The following is a 20,398-nucleotide window of genomic DNA, read 5'->3' as shown; positions in this document are numbered from 1 at the left end:
TGGGAATTACCTAAGTCCAATGTAATCAACTGGTCAGCCCAGCAAACCACAGCCTTGTTAACCCAGGCGGTAACAAGGGTGGGTCGAAGTTGAGCTCCCGCTGCAGTATAGATAGATCTCAGTGTCGTGGGTGCACCTCTGGTGTCTCCAGCTTACGATCCGAAGGGTCTTTTAGTACAGTAGCTCCTGGTACTGGAAGTGCTGTTTTCTTAGAGACGGGAGATAAACGCATCTACAGGAGGAGGCGTTTCCCACTTTTCCAACATGGATGATGGAAAAAGATAGCTAGACTGAAGCCGACCTGGAATTTGGAACTGCCTATCCATCCAGGCCACTGAAAGCTGCTGTTGAAGGTGTTGCCCATGAAATAATTCACACTCCTGGGATGCAGGAATTATATCCCCAGGCAGATTGAGGATATTTCTGACTGCCAAAATTAGATTCCACCCTGTGAGAGGCGGACTCTCTTGAGGAGTACCGTCCTGTAAATGGTGTGAAGTGGAGGGTGCAGACACCTCTGTACCCATAACCTGTACCAGGGTGTCTAGAGACTTTGCCTCAGCTAAGTCTGACGTTAAGTCCGTCATAACTCCTACCATGTCAGCGGCCCATGGAGGAGCAGATGAGTTAGTAATAGCCGTAGATGGATCCATTGTTATACAAGAATCACATAACATGGACCCAGTGGCATGTGTATTTGTTGTTACACTTAGAACAGACAACCAGCGTTTAAGAAGCCCTTTGTTCTGTTTGACATTGATACACACAGTCACTCAGAAGGACACAGTATAAACAGAAGTTAATCAGAACTGAACAAAGCTGAGATAGAACTGAGACAGAGCTGAGACAGAACTGAAGACATAAGGCTGGTCTGGGACACAGAGGAGGAGATACGCCCCACTGCCTTCACACAGATTTTACTCCCTGCACTTACACCCCAGTTACTCACAGCCTTCTGTACCTGGGATGTAGCCATTGGATGTGCAGGAGTTCAGCCTTCTGTAGCCTAGCAGCTGCACTCTGCCTTCAGGAGGGAGAGAATGCAGGCATGAAGTACAGACATTGGCAAGCACACTGTTTGTAACAGCACTGTGCCTTAGCAGTGGAGAGAAACTGTGCTGTGTAGGCTCCGCCCCCTTATCAAGGCTGCCGTCCAAAATGGCTGCCCCGTCTAATGGAGGAGCTCACTCCTGATAGCCCCGCTGTGCGCGCTCCCCTGTCCCTCCGCAGCCCTTAGCGGCGAGCAGGGACTGAGGACAGTGTATGCCCCTGCCTGAAGCAGCGCTACACACTGGGCGGTCGGCGGGAGGGGGGGTCAGAGCGGGGGAATGCGCAGCCATACTGACTGCTTCCTCGGAGGCTCTCACAGTTGCAGCACACACTCTTCTCAGAGCTGTAATAGCGCTGGGCAGTGGCGGGGGTGGGAGCCGGGGGATGCGCAGCTGGTCACTCACTGCGTGTCCCCGTAGAAGTCTCTCTGCTGCAGTCTTCGGCACTTTCTTTTTTCTGTTAGAAATGTGCTGTAGCGATAAGGAGCTGTGCACTCCTTCCTGTTCTACTAAGAACAGAGCGCCAGGTACCCGGAACATAGTGTAAAAGATGCATAAAAATAATAAAATCTAAATTAAAAACAATGTAATGCTGGAGCACAGCAGATTGTGACCAGCTCCTAGTAGGCACATTTTCTAAACTGAGGGCTGATGGGGCATAAAGGGGGAGGAGCTTCACACTTCTAAATTATTTAAAGTGCTGGCTCCAGTTATCCACGCCTCTATACTCCAGCGTAAGCACCTCCAGTGTCCCCTAGTGGATGAAAGAGAAATAGTAATATAATACAATGCTACTAGTGCTGCATGTTCTTCTCAGTATCACAAAGGAAATGATTAGCAACACCTGGGGATCTTTTAAAATGTGTCAGCCAGTAATATTATATACCTGTGCACCAACCAGGAGATGTGGAAAACATGCACTGTTAGGGGTGCACTGCTATAGACCATCAATAGGGTTAATTATTAATACTGTATAATAATACACTATCCAGTACATAAGGAGACTATACATATATGTCCAGGACAGTGCTAGGTTCTTCTGCTGCTCCCCCAGACTCCCAGACTTGCTCCAATGCTCTGGAATGGTGCCCACATCTGAAAAAAAAACATTCTGCTCAGACAGGATGGCCCTACTGCCGCATCTAATGGCTTACTGTGATCACTGATCCTGTATATGCTGGAATTATGCAACACAATATACATTGTATGATGCATATTAAAGCTGGATAAGTGCTAATTATACCCTCTTCATGGACTGGCCACACTTGCTCTAAAATCAAGCATTTGGAACCCCCTCTAGAAATCCTGTGTTTGCCACTGGTGAGAGTGCCCGATCTCGTCTGATCTTGGAAGCAAAACAGTGTTTGGCCTATTTAATACTAGGAAGGGAGACCACCTAGCAATACCAGGTGTTGTAAACTAATTTAGGTTTTTATACCCATGCCACCATTCAATCTAGTGTGCCCATTATGATCCTCTTCAAATATTGTTTCTGGGATATTGCATCCCATTTGTTCCTATATATGTTAATCAGCCCTTATGTTGCCAGGAGTATCCACTAGATGGCCGTACTTTGGTAATCCATCTTTTACCTAATACCATAGTACATGGTCGATGCTGCACATCGGTTATATATATCTACTATATAAAAGTGAAAATTTGTCCTTCTGTCTTTCTATACAAATCCACAGTTCACAAGCCACGATAGTGAAATTTTACATACGAGCATATTAAAACACGGCGGAGGCAACTAAAAAAATTTTGAATCGAAATTAATTACTGTTAATTTGTAATTAATGAAAAAACACAATTTTTGCGTAGCATTCACCCTCTACAGGTCAGGTACGGAATTACAAAAGGATTTAGCTTATCTACTATTTTTTCTTTTCTAACTTCTCTACTAAAGCAAAATTAATTACTGTTAATTTTTTATAAATTAAAACCACAATTTTTGCATAGCATTCGCCCTCTACAGGTCAGGTACGGAATTAGAAAAGGATTTAGCTTATCTACTATTTTTTCTTTTCTATCTTCTCTACTATATAAAAGTGAAAATTTTTCCTTCTGTACTTCTGTCTTTCTATACAAATCCATAGTTTACAAGCAAAGATTGTGACATTTTACATATGAGCGTATTAAAACATGGCGAGGGAACTAAAAATTTTTTAAATGGAAATTAATTACGGTTCATTTTTAATTAAAAAACACAATTTTGGCTAGGCACTCATTGTGGGGCCTCACAGCATATGGGTAGGGCCTCAGAGCAAGCATTTTCTGTTGTCATGTTTTATCATGATCTTAATGTTTATTATCGAAGAGAGCTTTAGCAGGCTTTGCCAGCATTCTCAGCTCTCTGACTATACTGTCGAAGCTGGATTATTGGGTGAGACAAGATCAGTTTAAAATTGAATCGCAGCGACGCTATCTTGCGACTGGCCGCAAGACGCCATCTTGGAAATGAGATCGCAAGATGCCATTTTGTGAATGGCCGCCCAAGCGCCATTTTAGATAAACTCACACTTTAGTACATGTGGCGATATTACTATTAGCATCATTCGATTGCATCTTTCACCATTTCTCATACACACATTAATACGCACAATTGCGCTGTTAACTAGTCGCATATTAGCAAATGCCTAGGTCATGCACACGCATCTGCCCCAAGTTAACTAGCGTCTTTACATCAAACCCCACATACTCACACATTACATATTCACATACAAGGTTCCATAAGCTTTAAGGTATAAGATTCAAGTATGCACATTTACTATAATTGCTATGAAATAAAGATTATTTTGTAACTAAGGTTTTTTGTTTTTTTTTTAAACATATTTTTATTGTAAGACTGCAATAAACAATATAGCATGTTGGTTAGAAAATAACAAGACATCAATAGGACTACAACAGTAATGTATAATACAATCAATCCATGGGGAACGTATCATTACAGGATTTAAAATGGTGGTCTACCTGAGGACAAGGTTTCTTCATTATACCAAGCTGTAAGTTGGACTGCGGCACGGAGCGTGTCTTTAACCTGAGGTGTTAATGTGTGAACATAGGGAAGCCAAATATTAAAGAACTTTTCTTCCTCCTTGTCTTTATTAAGGGATAGTTCTAGCCAATCCATATTAAATAGGTACGTAATTCTAGGCTGTAAAAGACTGAGCGTTAAAGTGTCAGTGGAAATCCATTGGGATAATGTTTTTTTTTGCAGCTGCTGCAATCTTTGCTAGTAATAAACGGGCACCTCCAGGGGACAGGATGACCCAGATGATGGTACAATATCCCACATAGCCCACTCGGGTGTTAGTTCAAAAACAATTCCCAGTGTGGTGGATATATAGGTATGTACCAAGGACCAGAACTTCTGTACCTCCGCACAGTGCCACATACAATGCATTAGATCCACATCAGGTTGACCACATTTAAAACAATTTGAGTCTGTGGAAGCGCCTGTAATGAGTCTTAATTTGGGGATGAAATAGGCGCGATGTAGTAATTTATATTGCATTTCAGCGTATGAAGCCGAAATTAATTGCTTATTAAGTCTAACAAAAGATTTTAGAATGGTGGATAGGGGTATGTTAGGGAATGTGGAATGCCATTTGGCAAGTCCCACCATCTCCACCTCCAGATTTATTTCCCGGCGTATATAAGTGTATAGCATAGAAGTGGAAAATTACATAGAGGGGCAGCGAGACAGCACATCATCCAAACCACTTTTCCCAGGTGTAGTGGGAATTTTAGTGAGTAAAGTATTGACATAACTACGTATTTGGAAATATATGAATAATGGGATTTGGATACAGGGAAATTTTTCCTGTATTTGGTTGTGAGAGTAAATAGTCATGGTGGAGAGATCTAGTAACTGATATATGTAACGAAGTCCCTGTGTGTTCCAGGTTTTGAACATCTGTGTTAAAAAACCAGCATCAAACCCTGGGTTATGACCAATAGGAAGGAACAAGGAGACATTGGGAGGGACTCTCATTTGAGTTCTGGATCGTCTCCAAGCCATGCATGTAGTATGAAGTAGTAGATTTTGTGTTACGTGAGGTGGGAGAGACGAGGGTCGTGTGTGTAACAAGCTAGCTAATGGCATTTCAACACTAAAAGATTGCTCTATCAGTGTGTCAGCAAATCCATTTGTTCCTCTAATCCAGTCAATTGCGTATCGGTAATTTGACGCAATAGCATAGGATTTTAAACAAGGGAGGTTGATTCCGCCTAGAGTAGGTGGTTGGCTGAGTTTGAATAGTGAAATCCTGGGTTTTTTGTCTGCCCAAATGAACTTGCTGAACACCTTGTTAATCAACTTTAAGTCAGACTCCAAAGGAAGCAAGGGGAGCATCTGAAAAAAATATAAAATCCTGGGAAAAGATATCTGGAATATGCCGGAATATCAAGGCCTAAGTATTTCAGAGTTGTCTTGGCCCATTTAAATGGAAAAGAATCTTTCCAATTTTTATGTGGTGTCCAAGTGTATGGCCAAGGCCTCTGTTTTGTTATAATTTATCAAAAAACCAGAGATGGTAAGAAAATCTTTCAAGATATGAAGAAGTTTAGGTATAGCAGAATGTGGATTCTCAAAATACAGTAATAAGTCATCCGCATATGCGGAGACTTTCAAGGTGTTATTTCCGATATTTATTCCCTGCCATTGTTGGCATAACAAAAAGGTGCCGATAAGAGGGTCAATAGCCAGGTTAAATAATAAAGGGGATAGGGGACAACCCTGTCGGGTGCCCCTATGTAATCTAAGGGATGGAGTATTCAGGCCGTTGTTAGGAATGCTATAGGGGTATGTATATTGTTTTAAATAATGTGATAAATTCGGGACCAAAGTTTTGTAGCTGGAAGATGCGCAATAGGTGATCCCACGACACCCTATCAAAGGCCTTGTCAGCGTCGCAGCTGACAAGGATCATTTGGTTATTTCTCATTTGGTGAGATTTAGTTAATCCTGCAATCAAATGTCAGATGTTGATCACTGAGTGTCGTCCTTTCATAAACCCAGTTTGTGCGGTGTGTATGAGATGTGGCAATACTAATTGTAAACGTTGAGCAATAATACCAGTGAGGATTTTAAAATCCTGGTTGAGTAGGGATATTGGCCTATATGATTGAGTCAATGTAGAGTCTTTCCCAGGTTTCAAGAGAAGGATAATTCTGGCCTGATTAAAGTCTGGTGGTGTTGTGTCTCCCTTCAATATTGAATTAAATAAGGAAACTAAGGGCCTGATTCAGAGCCGCTCGTAAGCGGCCGCTCGTTCGCTCCGAGCGATGTTTGCCCAACTGCGCATGCGCACGGATCGTTATATGCAAGCGCGAACCAGTCAGTGCGGTCGAAATTCATGTGCTCGCAAAATAGCGAATGCCTGATAATTTGAGTGACAGAAAGAGGCGTATGTGGGTGGTAACGGGGGAAGGTGCTTGAAAACGGGGAGTGGAGATCCGAACGCAGGCGTGCTTAAAGGTCAAAACGGGCGTTTTATGGGTGTGCATAATTAAAACAGCAGCGTCATTGACCACGTCACTGGGTTATTTTATAGTCAGAACTGCTCGCAAAATTGTGGTAGGAAAAACCAACCCCAAGAATAGCGAGCAGTTCATACCCTGGTCGATGTACTCAATTAATCTAATAAATAGCGGACATGACGTAGGATGCGAGCGTATTTTTTCAAAAAACGACCGCAAGTTTGGTTCGCTCGTTCAGACCTAGAGGCGTGAACAGACCTCAAAGAGCGAACGGTTGATTTGAATAGCCACCCCTATTTTCTGGACGAGCGAGCGCTAATTGCGTCCGGCTCTGAATCAGGCCCTAAGTGAGGGGTTACAAGCGGATTTAGTATTTTGTAGTACTCGGCACTAAGGCCATCTGTGCCAGGTGTCTTTCCGTTGGCCAGGGATTTGATAGTTAGGGAAACCTCCAGTTCCGAAACAGAGGTTGTTAACTTAGCCTCTTTCAAAAAATTCATCCCCAGAACAGGATTGTCATCCTGTGCAGAGTATAAATCTGTGTAATATTGTAGGAAAGAGGCCGCAATGTCTTCATTTTTATGTAATGATCCTAGGGGGCTTTTAAGAGAAAGAATGGGAGAGGATGTTTTCTGACTTCTCACTATATTAGCCAGCAGCTTGCCCGCTTTATTTCCCCAATGGAAATAGCGATGTTTCTGGAAATCCAGATAATATTGGGCTCTTTCAGTGCACAATGTGTCGTATAAAGTTTTGTTATTCAAGTAACTGCGCCGTGTCTCCGTGTCGTTATTCTGTAGCATAGTAGCATATGATTGTGATAGGGCTTTACTCAATTCCGTGAAACGTGTGTTAAGTTTACGGCGTTTATGGGAAACATATCCCATAATATGCCCTCTCACTACCGGTTTAGATGCGGCCCAGAAAATGATATGTTGTCAATATGAGAAGCATTACCATGTTTATAATTAAGGAATTGTTGTTCTAGGTATTTTTTGAAATCTGGAGAGGTAAATAAGTATGAGGGGAATCTCCAATTGAAGGAAGATGTTTTGGGGGTAGATAATTGTAATGTGAACCATGTAGGTGCATGGTCGGAGATGACTATGTTTTCTATATGTGAAGTTTGAATTCTATTAATTAATGAGCTTGAGACCAGCCAGAAGTCCAATCGAGCTGAGGAGTGGTGGGGGGTGTGAATAAAACGTGTAATCACGTGCTAAGGGGTGGAGGTGTCTCCATGGGTCTACTAGGGCGAGGGATTCAATTAGAAGTTGTAGTGTTGAAGATCTGCTGCCCCGCCACTCACCGGATGCTCCCGTTCTGTCCAAACTAGGAGAAAGAGTAGGGTTGAAGTCTCCTCCTATGATAAGGGCGCCTTCCGCCCAATTCTGGAGTCGGGCGTAGAGATCGGAGAAGAATGCATTATTGTGACCTGTGGGAGCATATAAAGTGACAAGCGTGATTAATTCACCTTCTAAATTCAGTTTAAGAAAGAGAAATCTGCCCTCGGTGTCCAGGATCGAGTCTACAACTGTGTATTTTAAAGATTTATGAAAAATCACTAGCACCCCTCTTTTTTTGCATGTGAAAGATGCAGCTGTATAATCTTTTATCCAGGAGTCCCTAAGAGTATTGGGGTCACTCTGTCTCCAATGGGTCTCCTGTAGTACTGCTATGTCAGGTTTACATTTTTTAAGTTGTTGTAATATTTTACGCCGTTTATTTGGGGTGTTTAAGCCCTCTACGTTCCAAGTTAAAAATCTTATGTCTTTTTGTGTTTTGGTGGAATCAGTAATAGAGTGAGACATACTGTATTATCCTATACCTGTCCTGTAGATCAAAGAAGTGAACCATCGTAGAGAGACTGTGACGCTCTCAGTCCCAGCATGCAGAGAGCGCCTGTAGTAAAACATTGAAAATGCCATCGCATAGATACACATAACACAAAAACATGACGTGCAATAATATATGGAAAACAGTAAACATAATGCAGTCTTACAATTTTTAAACATTTTAAGAACCAAAAAATAAGGCCCTACAGGCCTCTTTAAACCCATTGAGGTATAAAAGTATCGAAAGTTAAAAAAAAGAAATAGAAGAAAATCAAAAAGGAGATGGGGAAGAAGAGGAGTGGCGGTTGGGTAAATGGAAGGGGAAAAAATAACAAACCAGGGGTTATCTTGAGAATTCTGTTGTTGACGTTTAGCAATTGTTGAGAGAAATATTAATCTTGAAAACAGACATGAGATATATACTTCTAATATCAAACTCTCCATGTTTGTGTTAGGAGATGAATTTGTGCAACTGAATGTAACTTCTCAATTCACGTCATCATTTTGAGGAGTAATAGTATCAGTTAAAAAGTCTAGGAAAGTCTTTGCAGATGATGGAGAATCAAAAAAGTGTTGTTTGCCGTTGTGTAGGACTTTCAGCTTCGCAGGGTACATTAATGCAAATCTCAGCCCCAGATAAAATAATGCTTTACAAATGGTGGAGTATTCCCTTCTTTTCATCGCTACTTGATATGAGAAATCCTGGAACAACAACAATTTGTGTCCCTGGTAGATGAGGTCTTCTGATTTGCGATAGGCATCTAGTATGCGAGTTTTGTCCAGGTAGTTCAGCATTTTCATTATGACAGGCCGAGGTCTTTTCTGATCAGAAGAACGATCAGGTCCTATGCGGTGAACTCGTTCTATGATGAGGGTACTGGAGGGAATTGAACAATTGAGATCAGAGGGTAGCCATTTAGAGACGAAATCCATGAGATCTTTTTGTTTAACAGATTCCGGTAGACCTATTAACCTTAAATTGTTGCTGTGATTTCTGTTCTCTAAGTCTTCTAGTTTTTCCTGCATGGCAGAGATCGCTGATTCCTGTTTGCGGATTATGCTTTGTGCCTCTGTTAGCTCATTTTCAACATTGGAGATACGTTATTCTGCTTCCGTGAAACATCGACCATGTTCCTTAAGTTGCGAAACTGCTGACTCTATAGCTTCTTTGAGGCCGGCCATTTCCTGGGCTCTAGCTATTGAGGCGGTACTAAATTGAGTCGAGTTAGAGGATGTTGTCAGCTGGAGGTGAAGTAGGAGAGCCGGGAGATAAGGATGGGGCTGCAGTTTTGTCTTTCCCTTTAGTCGTTTGACCTTTAGGTGCACGCTGTGGTCTGGCCACAAATTTCTCCATGGTATAAGGATGTGACGTGCAGTTTAATCAAGAGCCACTAGAGGGAGCTCCAAGTATTCAGGATATATATAAGGTTGGGTCTGTGAATCAAAGCCTATATTATGGCCTATAAGCACAGTCCTTGGGTCCTGATAATGGATAATGGACAAGGTGGAATCTCAGTATGAAGACACAGCTACACCACTCTGCCCCCTGATATGAGCAGCAAGTAGAGAGGGTTGAGAAGGAAGGTAAGCGCTGGAGGCAGCAGCCTGTTCAGGTGTCAAAATGGCGGCCGCTGGTGATGTGGGGCCAGGGGGGAGCTTATGACAGGGAAACTTCCCTGCGGCGATGGCCAGGTGTCCCGCTTGCTCCTCGGGTCTAGTGAGAACCCGGATGGATGTTGCTGGAGGTGGGGAGGGATGAAAATGTGCCCGGCCGCAATCCAAGATGGCGGCCGTGGGCAGCGCCGCTTTTCCGATACGGCTGTATTCCGGTGCTGTGAGGCGTGCGGGGGGCTGGGGCATGCACCACTCTTACCCACTTTATCCCAGAGACCGCAGGGTGGCTCTATGTGGTCCAGCGAGCCTATGTTGCGGCTAGATGGAGCCGTTTTGGGAGCCCATTAAAAGTGCGGCCAGATCCAAGGCTTTACATCTTAATTGGAAGAACGTGTAAAGGAAAGAACAGTAACAGTATTACAATAGCACCACCTTGTGGGGGGGATCTAGCAATGCAGAAGATCCTCAGGGAAATAAGTATATACAGTTCCCAGTATATATTAAGATGATACTTTGGCCTTCACTGTGCTATTTATTATAATGAGTGTTATTTCCTTATTTTTGTATACTGTTTTTTCTCCTGTGGGCATTCCGGCAGGGCAGTACCTGTCTCCTGTGGGGTGAACAGCAGGTCACAAAATGGCTCCGGCAGTCTGTGCGCCTGTGTCTCTGGGTGATCCTCACAGAAGGCTCCTGAATGAGGATTGCGGCTTCAGAGACCTGACCAGCAGCATCTCCGGGTGTTAGCAGTCGCGGTCGCGGTATACAGCAGCCAGCCAAGGGAGAGTGAAGAAATAGGACTCCCAGCGTGGTGAGCGTAGCGGCAGTCCTGGCTTTTGCACGCGGCATCACGGCCGTGTTAGGCCGCGGGTCTCAATTGTCGGTGGTCAGACGTCAGGGAGCCCGTTAGGCGCTGGTATCACCGGCCCTGGGGGTTATGGTGGAAGTATGTGGCAGGGCAACAGCGGGTGAGGAGGCAGCCCGGCGTGGTGTGATGCAGTGAGGTTAGTCTGAGCGGAGCTCCGACTCCATGCTGCCTTCTGCCTCTGCCGTAACTAAGGTTTTATACGTGATAAGTAAGCCATGTTTGGTATTGTACTGATGCGTACTCTCAACAGCATTCCGGTAACATCGATGTAGAGATCGCAACCGACATTCTCAACTTATGGACCGCAGAGACTTCAAGCAACAAAATGTACATTATATGACCAACTGTTAGGATCTGCTTGAGGCAGGAAACCAGAGACCACCAGTTGTTAGAGGCTGGACTGTGTCTATTTGAACCAACTTGTTAGATGCCTTGTAACATATGCCCTCTCCTTTAGGACCAATGGTATTAGCAACAAACTTCTCTATTATGTTGTCTATTTCTGGGGGGTATAAATATGTGTGCTCTGACCCTGGGTTTCTAGTCTTCGTGCTCAATGCTGATTGATGAGGGGTTTCTTGCTGATGCCTACATCTGGTCCAGAGCGCTGCTGTATGTATATCTGCACTTGGGTCTGTATAATTCCTTTGCGCTAAATTGTACTTATAACTTGCATGTAACTGACTGTACTTTTACTTGAATAATACTTTGTGCTTTGGAACCACAGGTTCTAGGTCTGAAGTCTTTATTTACTGTATGAGTGCATACGCAAAATTAGCATCATCCTTAGAGGTTTATAGGCAGGACATTAGAAGGTATAGGCATGAGTGTATAGAGGTTCAAATATAGTTTCCTTAATACCAAATTACGCAACATTCACTTCCTTCTTCCAACTGTAAGCTGCCAAAATATTACACATGGAATGCTTCTCCAAAAGTTTTTCTGCACAGAAAACAGGGAGTCACTGTAGATGGTCATCGTGGTAACAGAGCAACAGAAACTCTTGGCTGTGTTTACACTGTACATCCTACAAATTTTGAATGCTTCTATCTCTAAGACCTTAGGACTGTTGATGGGGAAGTTTGTCACACTTTTTGTGAGGCCTGCCTAAGAAGAGGTTGGTTGGAGGATGATGTGTAAACAAACATTCTTAAAATCCTGTGCATTTTTTTTCATATATTTTTTTCTTATATATTTTTCTATATAAAGGAATTTTTTGTAATTTATTTTTTTATTTACTGTATATTTTTTGGATGTATGCTTTTAAGGTCCTGGACCATTAAAACTCTTTCCCTGATGGGTTCCTTCTGTTTATTGTTGTTGTTTATTCTCATTTTTTACCACTTTAACCTTTGGTGTGCCCCCACCCATCTAGTGACTTTAATAATGTATCATCATATTTTTTTCTTTATGTATATTCTTTCTATATATTCTATTTTTGCATATATTCTATACATATAACAAGAGATATGGTAAGAACTTACCTTTGTTATCTCTGTTTCTACGAAGTCCATAGGGTCCACAGGGTGACCTTGGGGTATAGCTGGATCCTGGATCCTCGGGCACCACGGAGTTAAAGCTTTTAGCTGCTCCCAGGATGCACTTGGGTCCAACCTCCCCTATACCCCGCCCCCGAGCCACAGGCACCTCAGTTGGTAAGCAGCCCAGGCCGGAGGAGGAGACGAAACAGAGAGAAGGAAGACTGGAACACACAAGAACCATACTCACAGAAATGGGAGACGGAAAACCGGTGACCAGTCACAGAGCCCATATGAAGCCAGGTGCGTCAGGGCGGTGCCCTGTGGACCCTATGGACTTCGTAGAAACAGAGATAACAAAGGTAAGTTCTTACCATATCTCTTGTTTTCTACTTCAGGGTCCATAGGGGTCCACAGGGTGACCTTGGGGATGTCCCAAAGCAGTCCAACTAAGGGCGGGGACGCTCCTGTGCTGATAGGAGAACCCGGCGCCCAAAGGATGCATCCTGAGAGGCAAAGGTGTCAAACGCATAGAACCTCAAAAAGGTCTGAATGGAAGACCAGGTGGCCGCCTTACAGAGCTGAACAGCAGAGGCGCCACGGCTAGCAGCCCAAGAAGGGCCCACGGACCGAGTGGAATGAGCCTTAACAGAGGCTGGAACAGGTAAACCCTCCTGCATATAAGCCTCAATAATAACAGAACGAAGCCAACGGGCTAGAGTCTGTTTGTTGGCAGGCCAACCCCTCTTGTGAAAACCAAAGAGGATAAACAAAGAATTCGACTTCCTCACAGAACTAGTCCGGTCCACATAAACCTGGAGTGCCCTTACAACGTCTAAGGAAGTCTCCCCAGCCGAAAGATCAGGTGACTGAAAGGCTGGTACAACAATTTCCTGATTAATGTGGAACCTGGAAACCACCTTAGGCAGGAAATCAGGACGAGTGTGAAGCACCGCTCTGTCCTGATGAAAAATCAGAAAAGGGGGACGACAAGAAAGCGCCCCCAAATCTGAAACCCTCCTGGCAGAAGCAATTGCCAAGAGGAAAACAGTTTTAAAAGTTAGCCACTTGAGCTCCACTGACTCCAAGGGCTCAAAAGGAGGACCCTGTAAGGCCCTAAGAACCACCGCCAAATCCCACGGGGCCACAGGTGGCACAAAGGGAGGCTGGATTCTCAAAACACCCTGGAAAAAGGTGTGTACGTCCGGCATAGCAGCGATCCTGCGCTGGAACCACACCGACAGACCAGACACGTGTACCTTCAGTGAAGAAAGACGTAATCCTAAATCCAAACCGGACTGAAGGAAAGCCAGAATACGCGAAACTCGGAACACCTGGGGATCATAGTTTCTGGCCTCGCACCACTGAAAGTAAGTGTGCCACACTCTGTGATAGACCCTCGCGGAAGCAGGCTTGCGCGCCCTCAGCATGGTGGTAATAACGGAGCTAGAAAAGCCCCGAGACCTCAGGACGGCTGTCTCAAGAGCCACGCCGTCAAAGATAGTCGACCCAGATCCGGGTGAAGACAGGGCCCCTGAGACAACAGGTCCCGCCGTTGAGGTAGGAGGTACGGAGCGTCGATGGACAGGCTCCGCAGATCGGAGTACCACGGCCTTCTGGGCCACGCTGGGGCCACCAGGATCAGTGTGCCTCCGTCCTGTTTGAACTTGCGCAGGACCCGAGGCAGCAGAGATATCGGAGGGAACAAGTAAGCCAGTTGAAACAGCCATTTCACCGACAGCGCGTCTATCAGACTTGCGCCTGCGTCCCTTGTCCTTGACCCATACACAGGCAGCTTGTGATTGTAACGGGACGCCATCAGGTCCAGCTCTGGCAGCCCCCACTTGTCCATGAGTAGTTGGAATACCTCTGGATGAAGCGACCATTCCCCGGGATGCACATCGTAACGGCTGAGGAAGTCTGCCTCCCAATTGAGGACTCCTGGGATGAAAACTGCCGAGAGAGCTGGAAGATAGCGCTCCGCCCAAGCCAGGACGCGGGACACCTCCGACATCGCAGCTCGACTGCGAGTCCCTCCCTGGTGATTGATGTACGCCACCGTGGTGGCGTTGTCTGACTGCACCTGAACGGCCCTTCCATGAAGAGCGGTGCCGGACGACTGCAGGGCTCTGTATACTGCCCGCAGTTCCAGGATGTTGATGGGAAGAATCGCTTCCTCCGCCGACCAACGACCCTGAAGTGACAAGGAGCCTGTCACCGCCCCCCAACCCCGGAGACTGGCATCCGTCGTGAGCAGAACCCATTCCGGGATCCAAAAGGGGCGCCCCTCCAGGAGATGCGCTGTCTGCAGCCACCAGGCTAGGGACAGACGCACCTCCGAGGACAACACCAGCATCTGAGAGCGGATCCTGTGTGGCAATCCGTTCCATTCTGAAAGAATCAGCCCCTGCAGGGGCCTGGAATGGAACTGGGCAAACTCCACCATGTCGAATGCCGACACCATGGACCCCAAAACTCTCATCGCTGAGTGCACCGACACTCTGCCACTGCTCAGACAACTGTGAATCCGCAGCTGTAAGGAGGAGACCTTCTCTGGAGTCAGAAAAATCAGTTGCTGACGAGAGTCCAGCAGGGCCCCCAAATGAACCATCCGTTGTGATGGGATGAGGGAGGATTTCTTCCAGTTGATCAACCAGCCGTGCGCCTGTAGACAAGCGACCGTCAGGTGGAGATGCTGGATCAGTACCTCCGGGGAGCTTGCCAGCAAGAGGAGGTCGTCTAGATACGGTAGCAACCGTATCCCCTGGCTCCGAAGGTGAGCTGCCATGACCGCCATCACCTTGGTAAATACCCTTGGTGCCGTGGAGAGACCAAAGGGTAGAGCCCTGAATTGGTAGTGGTTGTGGAGAATAGCAAACTGCAGAAACCGTTGGTGCGATGTTGCTATAGGCACATGGAGGTAGGCGTCCTGGATATCCAGGGAGACCATATAATCCCCCGGTTCCATCGCCAGTATGATGGAACGCAAAGTTTCCATCCTGAATTTGGGAACCCTGAGAAACCTGTTCAGGGACTTCAAATTGAGGATGGGGCGATGAGAGCCATTGGGTTTCTGCACCAGAAACAGCGTAGAGTAATACCCCATCCCACGTTGAGACTGTGGTACGGGTATAATGACCCCCGCCGTCAGCAAGGCCTCTATGGCTTCCTGAACCTGCAAGGCCTTGGTTTTGTCCTGAGAAGGACTTGTGCAAAAAAACTGGCAAGGCGGCCTGTGCCGAAAAGACAGGGCGTACCCCTGGGAGACCACTTCTCGCACCCAGGCATCCGTGGTGGTATTGTGCCAGCACTGGGCGAATTGAAGAAGTCGGCCTCCCACTCTGGGGTCCCCCAGAGGGAGGCCCGTCCCATCACGCAGAAGGCTTATCTTCTGGCTTGGAAGAAGGGCGCCTAGCACTCCAGGCTTGCTTCTTTGGCTTTGAGGCGGTCTTGGGTGCGGACTGCCTCGGGAAGGACTGACCCTTTGCCTTGCCCTGAACCCGAAAGGAACGAAACGCCGAGCTCCGGACCTTAGCAGGTGTAGTAGCTGAAGGGAGGAAGGCTGACTTGGATTTTGCCAGGGTATCTACTATTTTGTCCAGGTCCGGACCAAATAGTAATTCCCCATTAAAAGGTAAGGCCTCCAAGCCTTTCTTTGAATCCGCGTCTGCTCTCCAAGACCGCAACCACAAGGATCTACGAGCAGACACTGCTGCCGCCGAAACCCTAGAGGTCAACAGGCTAGCATCCAAAGATGCTTCTCCAATGTAGGAGGCGGCATCTCTCATCTGTCCTAACAACGCCCTCTGGACGTCCGGAGATTCATCCGTAAACGTGTCCTCCAAGGCGTTGGCCCACCCCTCAATGGCCTTGGCCACCCAGGAGATGGCCATGGACGGCCGGGCTACAGCCCCTGAGAGAGAATAAATAGACTTTAGACAAGTCTCCACCTTCCTGTCCGTAGGATCCTTCAGCGAGGATATAGACGGCAATGGCAAAGTAGCACTCCTGATGAGGCGTGTTACATGGGAATCGACTGCAGGCGGAGTTTCCCATTTCTTACAATGCGCTTCCGGGAATGGATAATTGGACGCCAAGCGTTTCTGTGGCAGGAAACGCTTACTGGGCGTCTGCCAGGCCACCGCCATGTGATCAGTCAACTGATCAGACAAGGGGAACGCTGTAGAAGTAACCTTAGCTTTTTTAAAACTAGGATACCTTGACTTGGGAGCGGGTGCCTCATCCTCAATCAGAAGAATAGCCCGCACCGCCTTAACCAGAGCCCGCACATTGATGGAAGACTTAGTGTCTACCTCCTGGACTGAGGCATCTGAGGCTGAGTCATCCTGTACCTCACCATCATCCGAGAACCCCTCAGAATCCAAAAGATGCGCAGCCTGTGCCATGACTGAGCGTTTAGATGCCCTGGAGGGCACGTCACTGCGCAACATCGACTGAAAAGCCGAAGATGCTGCCGCCAAATCTTGGACAGTGTGGGAAAGCGCATCCACCCAGGGTGGAGGAGCTGTCACAGGAGCCTGAAACGGCACCACAGCCGGCTGTGCCACAGGGGTGGACTGAATATACATTGGCAACCCCGCATAGGGACCAACAGGCTGAGACCCCGGGGGAGTCTGCAATAATTGTGGGACACCCGGGGAATGGGGGATGGCAGGCTGGAGCAACGCCCTAGTAGGGGCGGCAGTCGGGACCGACAGACGGTCCGCGATGGACACCAGCACCTGGGAAAACATCGCCCATGGTGGCTCCTGCGAAATGGGAGGTTTAGACGTACCAGGGACCGCCTGGCACCGTCCACACAGGCCGTCCTGTGACAAATCCTCCCTATCCACTCCTGCAGAACAGCGCCTGCAGGAGAACAATGCTGGAGCCCCGGAGTGCTCAATCTCCTCCTCAGACATGACTTAGGAAGAAAACGTGCGCACTCACCAGTGTGCTGAACAACAGCCCACAATATGGCACCGTGTAGCACACAACTGTATGTGACGGACCTCACAAATACGTGATCTATATAGGTGAGGTCAGTAGAAACACCCTTCCCCCGCACACCTGTAGGGCTTGTAGGAGAAGGAAAGGGATAGGTACAGGCTGACAGTAAGTAGAAAAAAGACACAGACAGGCAGCACTAGCAAAAGTCACATACCATGCAGGAAGATATACTCACTGCACCTTTCCACTACAATCAACCTCCCAGATTCAGTGTCTGTGAGGGCTATAGCGCTGTGTACACTGTCCTTGTCGGGGGAGAGGTACACAGGGGGACCGGTCCGCGTGCTCCCTGAGAGTATCCACGCTGCCAGTAAGAAAATGGCCGCTGGAGACCTCAGAGGAGGAGTGGCCCGAGTAGCTGCAGCTCAGCGACGCCAGACTCCGAGCTGAAAGGCGCGCTGAGCTGAGGGGAGGAGCCGCTGACAGGGAAGGCTTCCTCCCCTGGCTAGCATATTTAACCCCCAAGGTTGCGGCATCCCGCTTGCCGCTTAATTACCCTGGTGGTCTAGTGGTCTGGCGGGGTATGCCTCCGATGGAGGGGGGGCCAGCCGCCACCGCTAGCGCCCCCGGTCTGTCCCCTAGACCGGGGGCATGGGACTGCATATGAAAGGCATTACCCGCGCACCGCCGCTAATCAGCGGTGCGCGGCTTACCTGATCTCCCCGGCGTCTTCCGGCAGCAGTCCCGGGGGAAGCCAGAGTCCGGCTAGTACAGACTCTGGCTTCCCCCGCCGCGATCCCCAGTTCAGTGCTGGCGTCGCGGCGCCAGCAGGGAGAAGGAGCGGCAGCGTGGGCGTCTTACAGACAGCCCAGCGCTGCCGCTCTGGAGAACCAAACTAATGTAAAAATAAATTTAAACTAGTTAAATAAAAAGCTTTAGGGGGCTGCTCCTGCAGCCCCCCCCGCAGGGTGACCCGACTCCGGCCGGGCACCATCTTAAACTGAGGTGCCTGTGGCTCGGGGGCGGGGTATAGGGGAGGTTGGACCCAAGTGCATCCTGGGAGCAGCTAAAAGCTTTAACTCCGTGGTGCCCGAGGATCCAGGATCCAGCTATACCCCAAGGTCACCCTGTGGACCCCTATGGACCCTGAAGTAGAAATATATATTTTTTTATGTCTGTGATCAGATATATTCGTTCTTACTTGTGCACATATTCACTAGGTGTATATAAATGCATTTATATAATCACGCCTAGACTACTGCAATGTCCTCTACCTTGGACTCCCAGAAAAAGAATTGCACCGATTGCAGATGGTACAAAACGCAGCTGCCAGGTTATTAACCAACCATCCCCGTTCCAGCCACATAACACCCACTCTCTACTCCCTTCACTGGGTTCCTGTCAGATTGCGAATTGTTTTCAAGATTGGCTTACTAACTTACAAAGCCCTACATGACTATGGCCCAAGGTAATAAAGCAGCTTCTGATTCCTTACCGTCTGACTCGATTACTGCGATCCGTTGACGAAGGACTATTAACAGTACCTAGAATCTCCCGGAATTTGCCTGGGGGTCGAGCTTTCAGTTTTGGGGCTCCTACCTTATGCAACTCGCTTCCCTGCACAGTTTGAGAGGCCTCCACTCTAGAATCCTTCAAAAATAGACTCAAAACTTACCTCTTCACCCAAGCATTTCACTAATATCCCTTGTTTAAGCTTATTTTGTATTTTGTACTGTAAAGGCAAATGTAAATCACTTTGAGTCCTTTAGGAGAAAAGCGCTATATAAATAAAATTATTATTATTATTATATACTGTATGTCCCTTACACACTGGCTCTTGGTCTACCCTTCTTCATTTCTGCGTCATTAGAATGGAACGTCCGCGCGAGAACAAACTGATTCCGTGAGAACTGGGGAATCAGTGTGTTATACCCTCTCATGAGAGGCCGAATAGGGCAGCTTCACGCGGATTTTACCTCGCACCTACATGAGGTGCGAGATACTGTCCGACAGCAGGGACTCGCGCAGGGTCTCGGGGACACCCGCACGTTGAATCCCCGCTAATTGAATCCCGATCAGCGCTATAATTAGCCGCGGGGTTTAATTGGATATGCCCCAATGTCCTATGAGTGCCGTTGCTTTATATAAATATATATAATGTGATCTAGTAACACCTACTGTAATTACTGTGCATATATTACAGTAGGTGTCACTGGAGTAATAATGTATCATCATATTATCTCTTTATGTATACTCTTTCTATATATTCTATTTTTCCATATATTCTATATATATTTTGTATGTCTGTGATCAGGTATATTCGTTCATACTTGTGCACATATTCACTAAGCGTATATATGTCCCTTACACCCTTGGTCTACCCTTTTCATTTCTTTGATGCATACATTTATGACCTATGTAAAAACTTTTTTTTATTTTTTGCACTATATATATATATATATATATATATATATATATATATATATATATATATATATATTTTTTTATTTATTTATTATAATGTGTGTATCTTGCTCCAGCGAAAGCTATTGTAATATATGCACAGATTTGTTGAAGGGAGGAGGGCCCCAAACCGGTATCTTGCTTAGGGCCCCCCGTGAGGTCTAAATCCAGCTCTGCACATATGCACTCACACACAGCCACATATACACACGCACACACACACATATGCTACAACCAGGGCCGGTGCTAGTGTGGGGAAGTGGCTGACAGGGAGAGGCAGTGGGTGACATAGAGGATGACAGGAAGAGGCAGTGGGTAACAGGGAGAGGGTGCTAGGCAGTGGGTGAGAGAGAGAGGGTGACAGGCAATGGGTGTGAGGGAGTGACAGAGAGAGGCTGAATGAGAGGGGTTCTTGGTGGGGGTCAGTGGGATGGGTTCAGTGGGCTGGTTGGGGAAGGAAAGAGGGAGACACTGGGCTTGCAGTATTGACATTGGCAGGGCCGAAACTAGGATATCTGTCACCCGGTGCAAGGCAGCAATTTTGCGCCCCCTCCCTTCCCGTACCTGGATTTTGTCCTTGCTCCTCCATAAGTCAGTACCACACACCAGAATGCCCATTACACAGTATGCCACACACTGTAATGCTGTCACGATCCAGTG

Source organism: Taudactylus pleione, unplaced genomic scaffold (assembly GCF_031769625.1).
Source record: "Taudactylus pleione unplaced genomic scaffold, aTauple2 ptg000296l, whole genome shotgun sequence".
Classification (NCBI taxonomy): domain Eukaryota; kingdom Metazoa; phylum Chordata; class Amphibia; order Anura; family Myobatrachidae; genus Taudactylus; species Taudactylus pleione.
Note: the sequence above shows the minus strand (reverse complement) of the source record.